The sequence below is a fragment of the Sinohyriopsis cumingii genome, chromosome 2 (assembly GCF_028554795.1).
Source record: "Sinohyriopsis cumingii isolate HCF-2022 chromosome 2, ASM2855479v2, whole genome shotgun sequence".
Lineage (NCBI taxonomy): Eukaryota > Metazoa > Mollusca > Bivalvia > Unionida > Unionidae > Sinohyriopsis > Sinohyriopsis cumingii.
The window spans coordinates 32,628,671-32,645,992 of record NC_142962.1 but is presented as its reverse complement, the minus strand read 5'-3'; the positions used below and the strand labels follow the sequence as shown (position 1 = coordinate 32,645,992).

At 34.2% G+C, this 17,322-nt stretch overlaps 1 protein-coding gene across 2 annotated transcripts in view; it reads right to left on the bottom strand.

The window, feature by feature from the left end:
• Window positions 1-17,322, bottom strand: part of LOC149804582 (uncharacterized) — a 57,709-nt gene that overhangs the window by 36,901 nt on the left and 3,486 nt on the right. The gene's annotated exons all lie outside the window — the stretch shown is intronic.

Genomic DNA, 17,322 nt, shown 5'->3' with positions numbered 1-17,322 from the left:
GAGTGCTTACTGGCACACAGCTAACAGCCCAATGCAAAACCTGTTGGTAAAGAAATCTGGATCGGTATGCCTTCTGTTCGAATTTCTGCATAAGCTATTAACTGCATATCGTATGAAATATGCTGTTCCAGTGTGTCTCTTTGTATCATCATCTATATTTGATGTCATATCATCATGAGTTGTCCAGTACTGAAAGGTTCCTATGTCATGATTATTGTGTCAAAGGTTGTTAAAATAGGATCAGAGTATTAGTGATGCAAATGTGTTTCTACTTTTATTAACAGCAGACATATCTCAGGTAGAACATCATATTTTGTATAAATCTGAAATGTATTCAAGGAACTACATTTTCCGTCAAACCTGATACAATTCTGTTAACACATTTTTTTCGGAAACTTTTATATATATTTTTTTTTACATTTTAGTAAAGCAGCTATGTTTTACGGTATATTAGTATCATCTGCATAAATAAAAAAGCCATTCATGCCAGGATGCTTTCTGTCAAATCTGGATTAGATCTGCTGAATGACTGTGGGATGAAAACAAAAAGCGTTTAAAGACTTTTGCATTTGCTGAAACATAGGTCATATCTGAAGGCGAACTGGCGTCACTTGTAAAAATGTGAAAGTCCTTATCAATCAGAATGCTTCCTATCAAATTTAGACCATTTCCGCTGTGCAGTTTCTGTACTCTTTCTATTTTTAGTAATTGCATCCATACTTTTTGTGGAAGGCCAAATTGTGTTAGCTTACCTTTAGAGATGCATTAAGAAGAACATAAATAAATAAAGGGGAGGGAGATAATGCTCAATCCTTCCCACATGGATTTCACCTTTAAAACATGTTTTGGCCTACATCCGTATAACTTGTTAACTAGCTACTGCTATCTATACCCGACAGTACTGATAGGAGTAGGAATGGTCACTGTAGACGCGGACCAGGCAAAACCTCCCCCCGCTACCCCCCCCCCAAACAAACAAACAACATCTCAATTCGTATGTTGAGCAGCCTATACTAGACATACATCTGGATGAAAACTTTACAGATGAAAAACAAACAAGAAAACTCTACAAAAAAAAAAAAAAAAAAAAAATGAAAAGGTGAAAATGAGATTGAATCAGTAGAAAACTCAAAGGAGAACATGGAGACAAATGTAATTAACTACCTCACTAACCGAAACACCAATAAAAATCAAAGTAACAAAAATAAATAAAACTGAAATTAACACCTTCACCCACTCCCTAAACAAACAAAACAAACAAGAGAGAAAATAATCGAAGAGAGATACAGAATGGATGAGCCAAACTTTGATGGTAGTGAAACCCTGGTCCCAACGGAACCTCCTAGTGCTGTAAACAGTGACGAGGAAACATAACCATTATCAATTCACATTATATTAGAAAACAAACCAAAGGCTAATCAAGTAACCGTTTTCTTCTCACCCCAAACCCATTTTTAAAAACAAAAATCATCACTTTCATGGCCGACGAATCTAGACAAGCATAACTACATAAAAAGCTATCGACACCCCAATTTAAAACCATAATTCGAACAGAATAAAGAAACAAAACCATGAAAACATTGGGAACTAATAACATTAAAGCATATAGACAAATAAACACCATTAAAATAGCATCAACAAAAAATGCAGCGATTAAATAAAACAAACACAACAAATAAAAAACCCAAATCCGAAACATCGGAGGAAAATTCCAAACGAAAATAATACAAATAGTGATCTCTACAACTTTCTTTTTGTCCACAAAAATCAAAGACAAAATATTTAGAAGTAGTTATACAGGAAATGGCACGGAGTGTTTATTAAATAGTGTGAATACTTTATTCAACCACGAAAAATAAAAGATGAACTTTTTTGCCTAAGACGTGGAGAGGGGGAGGTAAGCAGTATAGCTGTTGGGATAAAAGCGTTGACTATACCACTCCCTCTAGGGAAGTGCGCAGAGTCTGGCCAACCCCGTCCCGATATGTTAAATAAAACTTCATTATATAATACGCTCCGCCTTATGGCATGCGTATAAAAACGAAGATGAATACAAAATTTTCTTGAAATAAGAACATAATTAAGAGAGTTAATCTGTTGGAGAAAAGAAAAAGTATGTGTCCAACAACATAACTCCATTAAATGGTGACATAGGAAGGTAATTTTCAAATTCTGCTGAAGTTATATCGTATAGATATGCATACGAACATTTCTTGAAAATCAAACTACCGTATAATAATGAAAGGAATTATTATGTAAAAACAACCTGGTGGAGCAGTAGTAATGATTTTACATGTCCTGGGGCAACACTTCGAATCGTTCTTGGAAGAAGAAAAAAGTCTGTTTCCAACCACAATATCTTACCTCCATACGATAAATTTACTTGAAAAGAAAACTTAAAGTAAAAGGTCAACCCACCCTACCCTCACAAAAAATCCAAGTCATACTACTTCCCACTAAATTTGCATTAAAATTCTAGACCGCACTACACTTTTTAAACCAAAGGAACACTGCCAAGCAACAATACTTTTGCAAACTTCAATGCCACCTAATTCCATTTTTTCTTACAATCCTATTCAACCACATCCAAGGTTTACCTACCATGTCTTTTTTAAATTTTTTATAGGATGTACGGTCTATCTGAAAAACTTTTTAAAGCATATAATAGCCTGCCAATAATTTCATCCGGATGAAACAATTAATTGCAAACGAATGTTACTAACTGAAAATACTACTGTGATAAAGTCATCGGAATATGAATTAAGATATTAATAAGAAAGAAATATTGAACTTGTAATATTAAAACTTACGTCAGACAGATTCAACCATCTTATTTACCAGTGTATAATATATATATATATATATATATATATATATATATATATATATATATATATATATATATATATATATATATATATATATATATATATAATGTAAGAAAAAATGTTGTGATCAGTGTATGTATGTATGTGTTTAACGGCACATCATCACGAAAGTGGCTATGCAGTGCCGACTAAAAGTTGAAAAATGTAAAAATTATTTCAGAAAAATTTACGAAGTTAAACCCTTTCAAATAAATGTATACATTAGAAATATAAAGATAAAACATAAACGTAAAGATGTAAAATTTGTGAAAAACTCTATATATAAAAGTAATATTTTATAACATAACGGTCGATAAAATACTCATGGGTAACCTTTTTTCCTCAAAACAATCTTGCCTTCGTTTCCTCACTTTTACGTAACTTCCGGGGGGTGTCCACGGGAAACGCATTTCGCTCTCGTTTTTCTTGCTATGATGTAGCCAATAATAAGTGCACTGCCGTATATGCCCCCCGCCCCTTTAAAATCTTAAACCTTTCACTAACCGATGCAAAGAATTGAATATCACCTCTTAACTTGTTACGGTACGACATATCGTGTTAGGATATATATACTCAAGCACTAAAAGTCACGTGATTTATATCTGTAAAGATGAACTTGATTCTGATATGATGCACAGACACTTCGGGGAACACGTTTTTCAACCGATAAAAAGTTATATATATATATATATATATATATATATATATATATATATATATATATATATATACACACACAGGGCCGGCGCTACCATATAGGCAAACTAGGCAGCCGCCTAGGGCGCTGATTTCAAGGGGGCGCATTTTTTTAAAAAATGTATCGTTTATAAATTTTGAAATTGATATTTCGGGGGGGGGGGGGGCGCCAGAATCTAACCTTGCCTAGGGCGCCAGATAGTCTGGCCGGTTCGGCCCTGTATATATATATATATATATATATACACACACACACACACACACACACACACACACACACACGCGTAAAATCATATTTTTTGGGACAAGACGTATTAGTTTATCCGACAATTATTTGTTATGGACTTTACTTTATCGGACTAACAAATGAATGCTGTAAATGTTAAGGGACGAAAAAAATTCATACACACTGGGTTTAATATGGAAATACAGTAAAGACATGGTACACGTTAGAAACGGATAAGTATTTGCTTTTTTCTTCTTCTCGAAATGTTCAAGACCACGACAAAAATTTCTTTGGTTCCTAATTTTGTAATGATCTATTTTGTTTCTCTCCATTATGAGAAGACTGTAAGTCAGTCAGCTAAAATAGTGAGGTGTGGTTATACTTATACTGTTATATTATGATACATAGGTCCATCGAACACAGTTCGACACGTGTATTACATGTGGGAATGTTTATACAAAATATGCGTTACATGTTCTTATACGTCAAGTTTTAGAAACGCCTTTTGGGGATTTTCTGACTAAAATTTGTTCACTAAGCCTAAATGTTACCTATTTAACTGAAAAGACGAGTTACAACTGTAAATATGTTCTCTTTAAAAGATTACCAGCAGATGTTACTGACAAAGAATATTGATTAATGCAGTGACATACTTTGTCATTCAGTATGCAGATTTTGTCTACAAATACGGATAATGTCAAATTTAATTATAGTTCTGATATAATTTTCAGAAATAGTATAATTTTATCATGATAGTCGAACTGCACGTTCGCTGTTGTGGTTGTTTTTTTTTTTTTTTTTCCTTGCCCGTTAGGCTAGTTCATCTTGGCTTTCTTTCCACGAGGTCAAGCTGCTTAGCCCTTGCCGTGAGGAAGAAACCATTTTTCATTGTACAACACAAATCAATAACACCAATTTATCTGTGTCAGTAAGATTGGACTGTAAAAATGCATTTAAAAAAAAATCAGCACTGATATAATACGTTTATTCTATGTCAATTTTCTGCAATACTATGCTTTGTGAGTTTACAGGTGGGGGGATGCAGGGACAACACATCATACAGAAGCCACTTAGAGAAACCGGGTTGCTAGATATGTCAAATTTCAAAGTAATTTATAAATACATCTTGTAAGCGCCGTCTTTAGTGCATCTAACAACAATAATTGCATCTTCGTGCTTCATTATAATATGTATGAAAGGCGTAATCATTGTATACTTTAATGTGTGTGTGTGTGTGTGTGATTTGGATTTTTAACATGGCTTTAACAATTTTTCAGTCATATCGCTACGATGTCTCCAGTGTGGCAGCTTATAGTGATGTCTAGCACTGGGGCATCAAACCGCAGACAAGTAGCATGATGTCCCACCCAGTCACATTATCCTGACACCAGGCCGATCAGTCCTAACACTAACTTCTTAATGCTAAGCGCCAACCTTTTATGCCTTTGGTGTGACTCGACCGGGGATCGAACCCTCCTCCAAGATTGTATATAACACAAAAAGTTGGAACAGTAATGTTGCTGAAAACAAAGTCAGGGCAGACACTCGGGTACGTAACATCCAGGAGTTTTAATTAAGTCTCAATAATATAAAGATTGTTGCCAAATTGGACCGAGATTCCACTATTCCTTTACAACCATGGTCTAAAATGCAATGCTGAAAATTAAACTCATTTAAGGTCTCTACAATGAAAAGTCCCCGTGCAAGATTGGTTCAAGTCCAACAATTCCTGATAATGATATTTGGCAGAAACCAGTCAGGACAAGCAATCAGGTGCAACATATCTTCTAAATGATTATGCAGAATACTAAAATATAAGCTCGCCCATGGTTCAATTAATATAAAGCTGAGTGTAAAGTCAAGTATTAAACAAATCCAACAGTTTTTGGTAAAGAAATTATGCATAAACCAGTCAGACAGTATGACAATCAGGGAAAAATAAATCCTATAACTTGTCATATATTCTTAAAAATCAAAATAATTCAATGTCTTCTCAGTATAAAGATGTTAAATTTTACGGAAATACACACATTTTTAGCAAAGTTATGACGCAGAAACCAAAGATAGGATTAAAATAAATAAAGGACTCAAACTTCTTTAATAATATTGTGGAACAATGAAAACCAAACTCATTCAAGGTCTTGTCAGTCTATATTTTATTGTTTTGAAGCTGAAACTGTACAAACTTTGCAAAGGATTACTGTGTCAACAAAAGTTGGAGGGACAAGCAATCAGTGTCATTAACTCCTGAGAATGACCTGTTCAAAGGAAATCAAACTCGCCTGGGTCTCCTCATTAAAAAGCTACATGCCAATTTGGCTGAAATCCACCAAACATTGGCAACGTTACCGGTATGCTGCAAAAACCACTAAAAATAGTAACGGGTTTTACTAATCGGGTGGCATACCTTTGGTAAATGAGGGCATGGAAAACGTTAGATCAAATTCACTTAAAGGTCTCTTTCACATAACGGGTATCCAGCCCAACTTAACTGTAATCTAACAACCTGTGGTAATGTAAAGCAGTGAAAACGAAATTACGAGGACAGTCAAATATGGTCCATAACTCCTCTAAATACAAAGATAAACAAGGTAGGAGATGAAACTTTGCTTGACTACCAAAGATAACGTGATTTATGGAAGCCATAAAAACGAAAGTAGACAAGTCTGTCAATCACCTGCTGAACTCCGCTAAATGATCGCGTAAAATAAGGACAATCAGACTCCACCAAGTCCTCATAATATCAAACTGCTTCCAGAATTTGAATTGCAACACAGACAAATATGGAACTTACCAAACATTAATGATAGGAAACTAATGGACAATCAGGGTCTATAACTCTGCTAAACACTGATTTAGACAGATGAAATCAAATGTACCAAGATCACACCTCGGTAACATCAAATTGGGTATCAAATTTTGATGAAATTAAAAAATCAAGATTTAAAATTTCAAACAAAATGTGGTATGAAAACCAAGAACTGTATATCTGCTAAATGAACACAGGCTGCAGACAATACAATGAAGCCGAGATCTGATGAAAATTGAACTGCATAGCAAAATTATTTGAAACCCAATATTACTTAAGGGAATTATTGTCCAGAAACAATTGTGGTCCAGAATATGAATAAATGGACAGACCCAATTTAATATCCCAACCCACTTTTCAACAAAAAACTAACTCCCCCACCCCCTCGAAAAAAGACTTATCTTGTTATCCATTGCCGTATTCCTGACCTTTGTATATGTCTATTTCCCCTATTTAGCCAATGTTGTGCCCTGGGGCATAGTAAACCTATAAAAAAATTGCAACACAGTACCGCCAGCCTGAAACTTTCAGTAGGTGTTTTTTTTTTCCTTCTCCTTTAAAAATAAACACCAAAAGAAAACAAAATATTAAACCAAATAGTTAACACAGAAGGATGAATGGGTAGAAAGATGGACTGAGAGTAATGCATGTCCCCATCAGCAACATCCTCCACACAAAGCATACAAATGTTTTTTTTCTGGAGATCTGTCCTGTCATTGTAGGGATTATGGACCAAGTCCCTTCCACCTCGCTCTCCATAATGTTTTACTTCTGAAACCAATTAAGAATAAATCCTAATGTACCTCTGACCTTAGATTATGTCATAGATGATAAAAACGTTTTTTTTCGTTTTTTATTTTACCTCGAAAAACGCGTTTTTTTACTTTTTTAAATTTTTTTGCGTTTTTTATATTTGGTACTTCCATACAGGTTATTACATGGAGGAAACGATAGAGTGGTCACATCAGTCAGATGGTGATAACGACAATGAGTGAAAAAAAATTCAATGTTATCTGGACTACGGTTTAAAACTTTTGTCATTTTTTCAATTTTGTATCACTGAAACTTTAAAACTGGTATGTAGCGTGTAAATAAGTAAAATATTGATTTTTGTGTTGCCTAAAAACTACTGGAACGTTTTTTTTCGTTTTTTATTTATTGAGAAAACAATGCGCTTTTTTACGTTTTTTATTTTAATTTTAACGTTTTTAAACATCTATGGATTATGTTAACCTGATATCTACAGTTAAACTATTCATAATCCTGAGGTGTCAAAAGCAGGGGATGTGATTTTCATCACGTATGGTTTGGTAAAGAGTCATACCTGTGTAAATCTACTATTGTTGTGAAAGCTATGTTTAGGTATTGTAGTGCTAAATCAGCCAGTTAAACCCAGATTGCTCAAGGCAACATAAAGGTAAGAAACGTGTTTATCAAATTTTTATGTGCATATCTCTGCTGCAAAAAGTAACATTTACAAATGGATGAAAAAACAACCAGATTCATCCTATATTCCAATAATATCCATCAATTGGAACAATAAATATACAAATAACATACAAGGTCAACAACAACAAAAAAAAAACACAAAAGGAAAAAAAATGACACAATTTCTTCTAAGAGCACGTGTAATGGAATTTATAACAATAGCCTCCATGTGATTTTATCAGACCTTGATCCAGTTTCCAAACTCATCTCCAAGTCTGACAAGACAAGGTGACAAGACTATTCCTATGTCACTTGTTTAGGCTCGAATAAACAGTAACCCAATATTACTTAAGGGAATTATTGTCCAGAAACAATTGTGGTCCAGAATATGAATAAATGGACAGACCCAATTTAATATCCCAACCCACTTTTCAACAAAAAACTAACTCCCCCACCCCCTCGAAAAAAGACTTATCTTGTTATCCATTGCCGTATTCCTGACCTTTGTATATGTCTATTTCCCCTATTTAGCCAATGTTGTGCCCTGGGGCATAGTAAACCTATAAAAAAATTGCAACACAGTACCGCCAACCTGAAACTTTCAGTAGGTGTTTTTTTTTTCCTTCTCCTTTAAAAATAAACACCAAAAGAAAACAAAATATTAAACCAAATAGTTAACACAGAAGGATGAATGGGTAGAAAGATGGACTGAGAGTAATGCATGTCCCCATCAGCAACATCCTCCACACAAAGCATACAAATGTTTTTTTCTGGAGATCTGTCCTGTCATTGTAGGGATTATGGACCAAGTCCCTTCCACCTCGCTCTCCATAATGTTTTACTTCTGAAACCAATTAAGAATAAATCCTAATGTACCTCTGACCTTAGATTATGTCATAGATGATAAAAACGTTTTTTTTCGTTTTTTATTTTACCTCGAAAAACGCGTTTTTTTACTTTTTTAATTTTTTTTGCGTTTTTTATATTTGGTACTTCCATACAGGTTATTACATGGAGGAAACGATAGAGTGGTCACATCAGTCAGATGGTGATAACGACAATGAGTGAAAAAAAATTCAATGTTATCTGGACTACGGTTTAAGTCTGACAAGACAAGGTGACAAGACTATTCCTATGTCACTTGTTTAGGCTCGAATAAACAGTAACACAAGAAAGAGTGAAAACAAGCTTTGAAAAAAATACAATCATTTATTTCCCTGGAAACATTCTGTAAAAATGAAAAAAATATGAACTTATGGTTTGACAGAATCAAATCCAAAAATAATCCAAGAATAAAATTTTAGTAGTCCTAATAACAAAATGTTCAACTGATTTCACGTTCAAATCCCGATGAAGAATCCAAGATGGAAGACGATGACGTATGCTGCTATCTGTGGTGTTGAAGTCTACAGTTCCTTGTGTAAACAAGAATAATAACTCCAGTTTCGGATAGATGAAAATTTTGTTTATATAAAAAACTGTCTTTGTTCCACAATATTATATGAGCACACATATTTTCCAGAAAAATAACGGAATTAATTCTTTTAATCCAAGTAATCTGAAATAAGTCCAAACAGCACAACATACAACTAACAGTTTAACAGCCCAGCCTCTACTGAGACCCTGACAAAAACCAATCATTTTTACTCTAAGAAATAAAAAAGTAAAATAAAAATATTTACATCTTAAAGACAAAGTCACATAATGACCTTGGAAACAACCAATCATTTTAAAATAAAACAGAACTTGTTTAGGAAGGTTGCTACAAATTCTGAAACACGGTCAGGATTTAGATTAACACCTGATGTTTATAAACAGTCAAGGTCAAACTATTTTCTGAAAAAAGTATCATCTCTAGTGAATAAATGTACATAAATACAATATCATGTAATGAAAAATAATTTTTTTATAACTGCGAAAAAATTAAATTGAAATAAATATATATTAAATGAGATAAGATTAAATCAAATATACATAACACTATAAATGTGAAAACAAGTGGCCATTCCACTTATAGTAAATACCCTGGAAAAGCCAGTCGAAAAATGCCCAATCACGCCCAAAAGACATGCTCCTGCAATTTAATGTCCAATGATCATAACCTCTGATGCATCAAATGTTTACTAAATAAGGAGTTGCCCTTTCTCAATTGTAATTTAACTATATAGTTGATAATAACATTTATACCATAATCATGAGGAAAACTGAAAACTGACTAATAGTTTGGAACACAAAACCACAATTTTAACTTTTATGACCTTTGTCTTTGAATTCTGGGCTCGAGATTCAACAGCAAATACATTTTTTCCATGTGGCGTAGTTTACCTATGAAGTTTGATGAAAAATGGATTCCATCATTGTTATTTGAGTAAAAATCACAAAATTACAATGTGAATACAAGTGACCTTCACCTTTCACCTGTCTTGAAATCAGTGAAGAGAAGCTCCTGTCCAAGTATATTCTACCTATGAAATCTGACGAAAATTGTGCCATGAAAACTCAACTCACCATGCAGAAAGAAAAATCACATTTTTAGTTCCACTGACTTTGAACTTGGACCTAGCAGCATCAAAATCATCCAACTTCTGCCTCTAGCCATGGGTTAGCCACAAATCAAGTTTCAGAATACCATAGCAACCATTGCGTGAAAATTACATTGATATATACCATTCACCTTTAGTGTCAGGGATAAAAAAAAGCTTACATTTTAAAACTTTTCTGGATGATTTATCAAATTAAAGAAGCGTATCATTTTTAGAAATGGATAATTTATTAGACAAATACATGAAAATATACAAGATATAAGAAACAATGTTTGTTAAAAAGCAACAATCTGTTTAAATTTCATAAGCTTTTTATAACACAGTCAGACCTACAATGACATAAGTAGTGTTCCCATCACGCATAGTATGCTGTATAGCCCACACTTCCGAGTTTTCATAATATGGTCACGCCCATAAAATATATACCTCAGATGCATATTTGATTTAACCCACAAAGATACTTAAGTGGTAATGATACACCAGGTATGCATGGTGACAAATTATGGTCTAGGTGGAGTAACAGTGGCTTCATTTCCATGAGGCATTTTAGTATAACATTACAGAGATTAAACTAGAAACTAGCAAGGGTATCTTTGGGGGTGGGGGAGTGGGAGAAGGGCATGAATGCTTCCAGTTTGGAGCCATTTAGCTTTGTACTACTGGAAAGAGGGTGGGGACATATGAATTTGTGTCTATTTTTTAGTGGCATTTTAGGGGTCTGAAGAAAAAAAATGCAACTATGTAAATGACCTCCCAAACTTAATATCATGGTAATGTTATCTACTTTACTGTTGTATGATTGGATAAAACCAACTGATGGCCTCAACATTCAGGGCTCCAACTTGGTCATTGTATTGGTCACCGAATGGCTACCAACTTAAAAAATAAAGCCACCATTTACAAACATTTGGTTGCTAAATTACACTATGCAAAACACAGCCTGAAATATCAATGTCGATTTTTAAATAGGCTGTGTGAGAAGTAGATGTAATAGTACATGTATTATACATGGCAACTCAGAGACAGACATAAGTGAAATTTCTACTAATATCAGTGGCAAAAAGTGAAACCTGAGCATAAAAAATGTAATCTGTATATTACATGCCATTATTATGTTACACTAATTAAAAAAATGTACATTTATTTTTGCTATTAACCTGGATCTGAAGCAGGACAAAATTCTTGTTACCATTGGCAAAATCCTTATGGATTAGAATCATAATATACTGACGATTTTTTATATTCAACTCTCACTTTAACTAGTATAAAAACTAGGCACCTAACCTTAGCCAAATGATCATGAAGTCCACACATTTTTGCAATGAGCAAGACAATCTCTTCAATCTCTTATTTCAAAATTTATAAAGCAGTGTTTTTTCGTACTTTTTCTGATTGGACATGTTTTGAAGTTTAAAAAGACCCATGTGGTCAATGAATTTTCATCCACAAGTCAAACTGTAAAAGCCTGTTTTGCTTAACATCTGGCACCACTTTCTTTTAAAGTAGACTAGTCTGCCAACAAACTTGATTAACAATACAGTATAAAGAATCTTTGAGACAGAGTTTCAAATGAAAGAAACCAATCTTTTTTCTTGGAACTGGGTCATATACTGTTGCTATAAATATAAAAATAGGAAAGTACAAGTAGGTCATACAGTAGAAGTTGTAGGTAAATTGTAAATAATGATATGAGCCCCTGTGATCAATATCAATGAGGTTGATGCAATTTTTTCCTTTGTATTTTTTTGTCACCAGCCCGCTAGTGTTCTGCAAAATTCACTCACCAGTTACAACTTTTGAGTAATTTACTTGTGACATGAAGCCCTGAACAAGGTAAGCCAATCAGTGGCAAAATTATCTCGTATGTATGGATCTGGCCAAATTTCAAAACAGCGCAAGGTCTTGATAATATAAGCCCATAATCAAAGTCTGATCAAAATTATGGCTTCCACTGTAACACTGAACTAAAGACAATCTCATGCAAGATCGCCTCACAAATATAAATTCTTCCTGCTTTATTATACACATTGTTTTGGCTCATAAATGACTGTCCAAAATCTTGATGTAAGCTTATATCAATCAAAAATTAGATCGCATCTATTGCTTCCAGACTGGTAACAAGTTCAACCAATTAAATTCAAAATTACATCATGATGCATGAATCTTGCTCATTATTTAACCCATCCCAAAAAGTTTCTGACACATGCCCATATCTCAAGTTCGATCAAAATGGGATCGGAAAAATGGCTGCAAAAATTTCAACGGCCTCTGAAAAACTGACGCAAAATCAATTCATTAATGTATGCATTGCTCATTATCAAACATGTACAAGATAATGTTCATACGTGAATAAATTCCAAGACCGACCAAAGCTGATCTGAAACATGATTTCCAGAGTGGTAACAGGCTTAGCTAATCAGGTACAAGATCACTTCACTAAATTGCTTGAATCTTGCTCATTATTAAATTAATTAAGGATTGTGACATATTTTCCACGTTTTATCAAAATCTGATCAGATATCTGACTTCCAAGATGGTAGCTAAACCAACCAATCAGAAGCAAGATCATCTCATTACAATGAGTGGATCTCACTCATTACTGAATCCATACTAGATCTTGATAATAAATGCCCATTTTTCAAATCTTGTCAAATTTAAAGAGGTAACAAAGCCAGCCAATCAGATTGAAGGTGACTTCATTATTATGCACAGATCTCGCTCTGCAAGCTATATTTCTAATGAATTTGATTACACTTGTAATATGGGTAGATAAAATCAAGATCTTCAATAGATTCAATAATGAACAAGATCCATCCATATAAATTCTAAAATCTTGCATCTGACTGGCAGAGTTTCTTACCATTTCTTTTCACCAAATTGACATACATTACCTAGGTGAGGACATTACAAGAAAATAATAAACAGAGGATCTAAGTTGGACAACAATATTGAAATTATGAAATTAGTTGAATAATTCCAGCTTTTGCGAGCCTTGGATATGAAAAAACTGGACATTATTCAACAAGTTTCATAAATTTAATAATAAATCATTACCAATTTAAAAATTCTGTTCACCATAGTTTTTACTTTAATGAAATTAGTTTAGAAAGATGAAATAATTTTGTTCATTCTGACTCAGTCACTGCACCTTTTGTTTCGCACAAAAAAATAGTAACAGACTCTAGCAAAAGTTTTTCTGCAGTTTTACAACCAGTAACATATAAAAGCAGATTTTCTTTTACAAATTACAATTCAAAGAGCAACTGCGCTTCTAAATAAACATTTGACGCAGACATCATTTTTCAACACAGAATGTCCAATGTAAATTCTGTGTGATGTCACATACTTTGACTTGGGTTAGGTTAGATAGGTTATATGAGCTATGTCTACACCTAATGTGTGTCAGTTTCACTTTTAAGCAGTCCAGTTGATGGATATTTAGGTGAAGGGATAATTACTGGATACAGAAATTCCATATTCATGGTAATGTATTTGTGACTGGATATTTGTATTTGATTTGAAACTGCAGACTGTCAGAACTACATCACATAAGAAACAAGAGCGATTTTATCATGTAAAAATGCAGTGGTCTGATAACATTCTATCATTTGGGAAACTGGTTTGTGTCCACATTCTTCGATGAACAAAGACGAGTTTATTTACACCTAGAACTTAACCTTTAAACCATTCTTGTATATGGGGTGCATTTCATCGTGTGCACTGCTCACCTCTACCCCCACACCTCCTATCAAATGATCAATACTCTTAACTTTATTGTTGTTGTCATTACTGTTTTGGGTTCAACACCATTTTTCAGCACATGACAAGCAATAGGTTTAACTGGCCCAGGCTGGGTAAATTGGCCATATTCAGACATAGGTGACATTTTTCTCCAATTCCCTTTTGGCTATTGATTGTAGAAAGAGCCAACAAAATGATGATAGTAACAGTGAAAACAAGTTCCAGAAGGCAAGGTAAGGAAACTTTTCCTGTAATTGCAGCCAATCAGTAAAAAAAAATACTGCCCAAGAATTCCATGGGCTTATATACACCAATGATAATCATATAAAGTGATATCTTAACATGTTGTAATATCAAATATACTAAACTTCACACTGTATTTACAGTGCACAGACTATGTGATAACTGGCAACTGCAGCACTGGGGCTGAATCTGATTTTATTATAAGTGATAGAAGCATAGACAATTTTTTGTATTCATTATGTACAGGATGATGTTAAAGATTGCCTCAGTATGTAAAAAACTGTTCATCTTAGATGGAAAGATCTAGAATGACTTTGCTGTCTGTTATGATGGATTAAGATTACATAATCGGAAAATAATTTGGTGATATTACTAGAAATTTCTCCAGTCACGCATTGGCTCTAGGACAGCAGGTTATTAAATATTATCCAAGAGTTTACTGATCATCAAAATGATGTATTTTAAGGTCTCAGAAAAAATTTGTCTCCATTTTATCTATCATTCATACCAATATATCATGGGCCATAAGACCAAATTTAATCCAAGTGTTTCTAACTGTAACTATCAACCTTTCCCTTGTCAGAATACATGGACTAAAACTTCCCAACAAATTTGTCAATGTAACTATCAACCTTTCCCTTGTCAGAATATATGGACTAAAACTTCCCAACAAATTTGTCAATGTAACTATCAACCTTTCCCTTGTCAGAATACATGGACTAAAACTTCCCAACAAATTTGTCAATGTAACTATCAACCTTTCCCTTGTCAGAATATATGGACTAAAACTTCCCAACAAATTTGTCAATGTAACTATCAACCTTTCCCTTGTCAGAATATATGGACTAAAACTTCCCAACAAATTTGTCAATGTAACTATCAACCTTTCCCTTGTCTGAATACATGGACTAAAACTTCCCAACAAATTTGTCAATGTAACTATCAACTTTTCCCTTGTCTGAATACATGGACTAAAACTTCCCAACAAATTTGTCAATGTAACTATCAACCTTTCCCTTGTCTGAATACATGGACTAAAACTTCCCAACAAATTTGTCAATGTAACTATCAACCTTTCCCTTGTCTGAATACATGGACTAAAACTTCCCAACAAATTTGTCAATGTAACTATCAACCTTTCCCTTGTCCAAATACATGGACTAAAACTTCCCAACAAATTTGTCAATGTAACTATCAACCTTTCCCTTGTCTGAATACATGGACTAAAACTTCCCAACAAATTTGTCAATGTAACTATCAACCTTTCCCTTGTCCGAATACATGGACTAAAACTTCCCAACAAATTTGTCAATGTAACTATCAACCTTTCCCTTGTCCGAATACATGGACTAAAATTGTCAATGTAACTATCAACCTTTCCCTTGTCTGAATACATGGACTAAAACTTCCCAACAAATTTGTCAATGTAACTATCAACCTTTCCCTTGTCCGAATACATGGACTAAAACTTCCCAACAAATTTGTCAATGTAACTATCAACCTTTCCCTTGTCCGAATACATGGACTAAAACTTCCCAACAAATTTGTCAATGTAACTATCAACCTTTCCCTTGTCTGAATACATGGACTAAAACTTCCCAACAAATTTGTCAATGTAACTATCAACCTTTCCCTTGTCAGAATACATGGACTAAAACTTCCCAACAAATTTGTCAATGTAACTATCAACCTTTCCCTTGTCCGAATACATGGACTAAAACTTCCCAACAAATTTGTCAATGTAACTATCAACCTTTCCCTTGTCCGAATACATGGACTAAAACTTCCCAACAAATTTGTCAATGTAACTATCAACCTTTCCCTTGTCCGAATACATGGACTAAAACTTCCCAACAAATTTGTCAATGCTTTTTCTGTTGCACTGTTGATAAGTAAACTAGTAACTTCTCTGGAAAACAAAACTGATCAATCACTCTATGAGAATGATTTACCATGCAAGTTTTAACAAATCCAATGGTACATACCCTGTTATGCCAACACAATGCACCAGCAGACCAGGGTTTGCATAGTTTGCAACTTATAAGCTGCTCACTCAAGAAAAGTATCTTAATTTTTACTTGGTCAATACATGCTTCTGCTTCTAAAAAACTCCAAAGAAATCAACTTGTCAACAGGTTGAAGACTCTTTCCCTGTGCCAAAGTAAACCAATTATCTATGGTCATTATTATAAAGTCAAGAACACAATACACTGTCATGCACTTGAAACAGACAATTATTGATCACCTGGACGCTCTTTAAGTTATTGTGTGCGAGTGTGATTTGGATTTTTAACGTAGTTTTAACAATTTTTCAGTCATATCGCTACGATGTCTGTAGTGTGGCAGTTTATAGTGATGCCTAGCACTCGGGCATCATGTTGCAGACATAGCATGATGTCCCACCCAGTCACATTATCCTGACACCAGGCCGACCAGTCCTAACACTAACATCTTACTCTTAATGCTGAGCGCCAAGCGAGGCAGCTGTTAGTATCAATTTTGTAAGTCGTTGGTATGACTTGACCAGGGATCGAACCCACGGCTTCCCGCATCCAAGGCGGATGCTCTAACCACTAGGCCACTGGAGCGGTTCTTAAGTTATTGTATTTTGGTTAACTTCTTGAAGGATGAAAAAGAATGATCACTCAGGTGCAACTGAAACATAAAATGGACCAGGAAATCATACTCTGGGTCACCGAATGGTATTTCTAATACTGCCCAAAATAGGTTATTTAGCATAAAGTACTTTAAACATACTACACTGGTGAC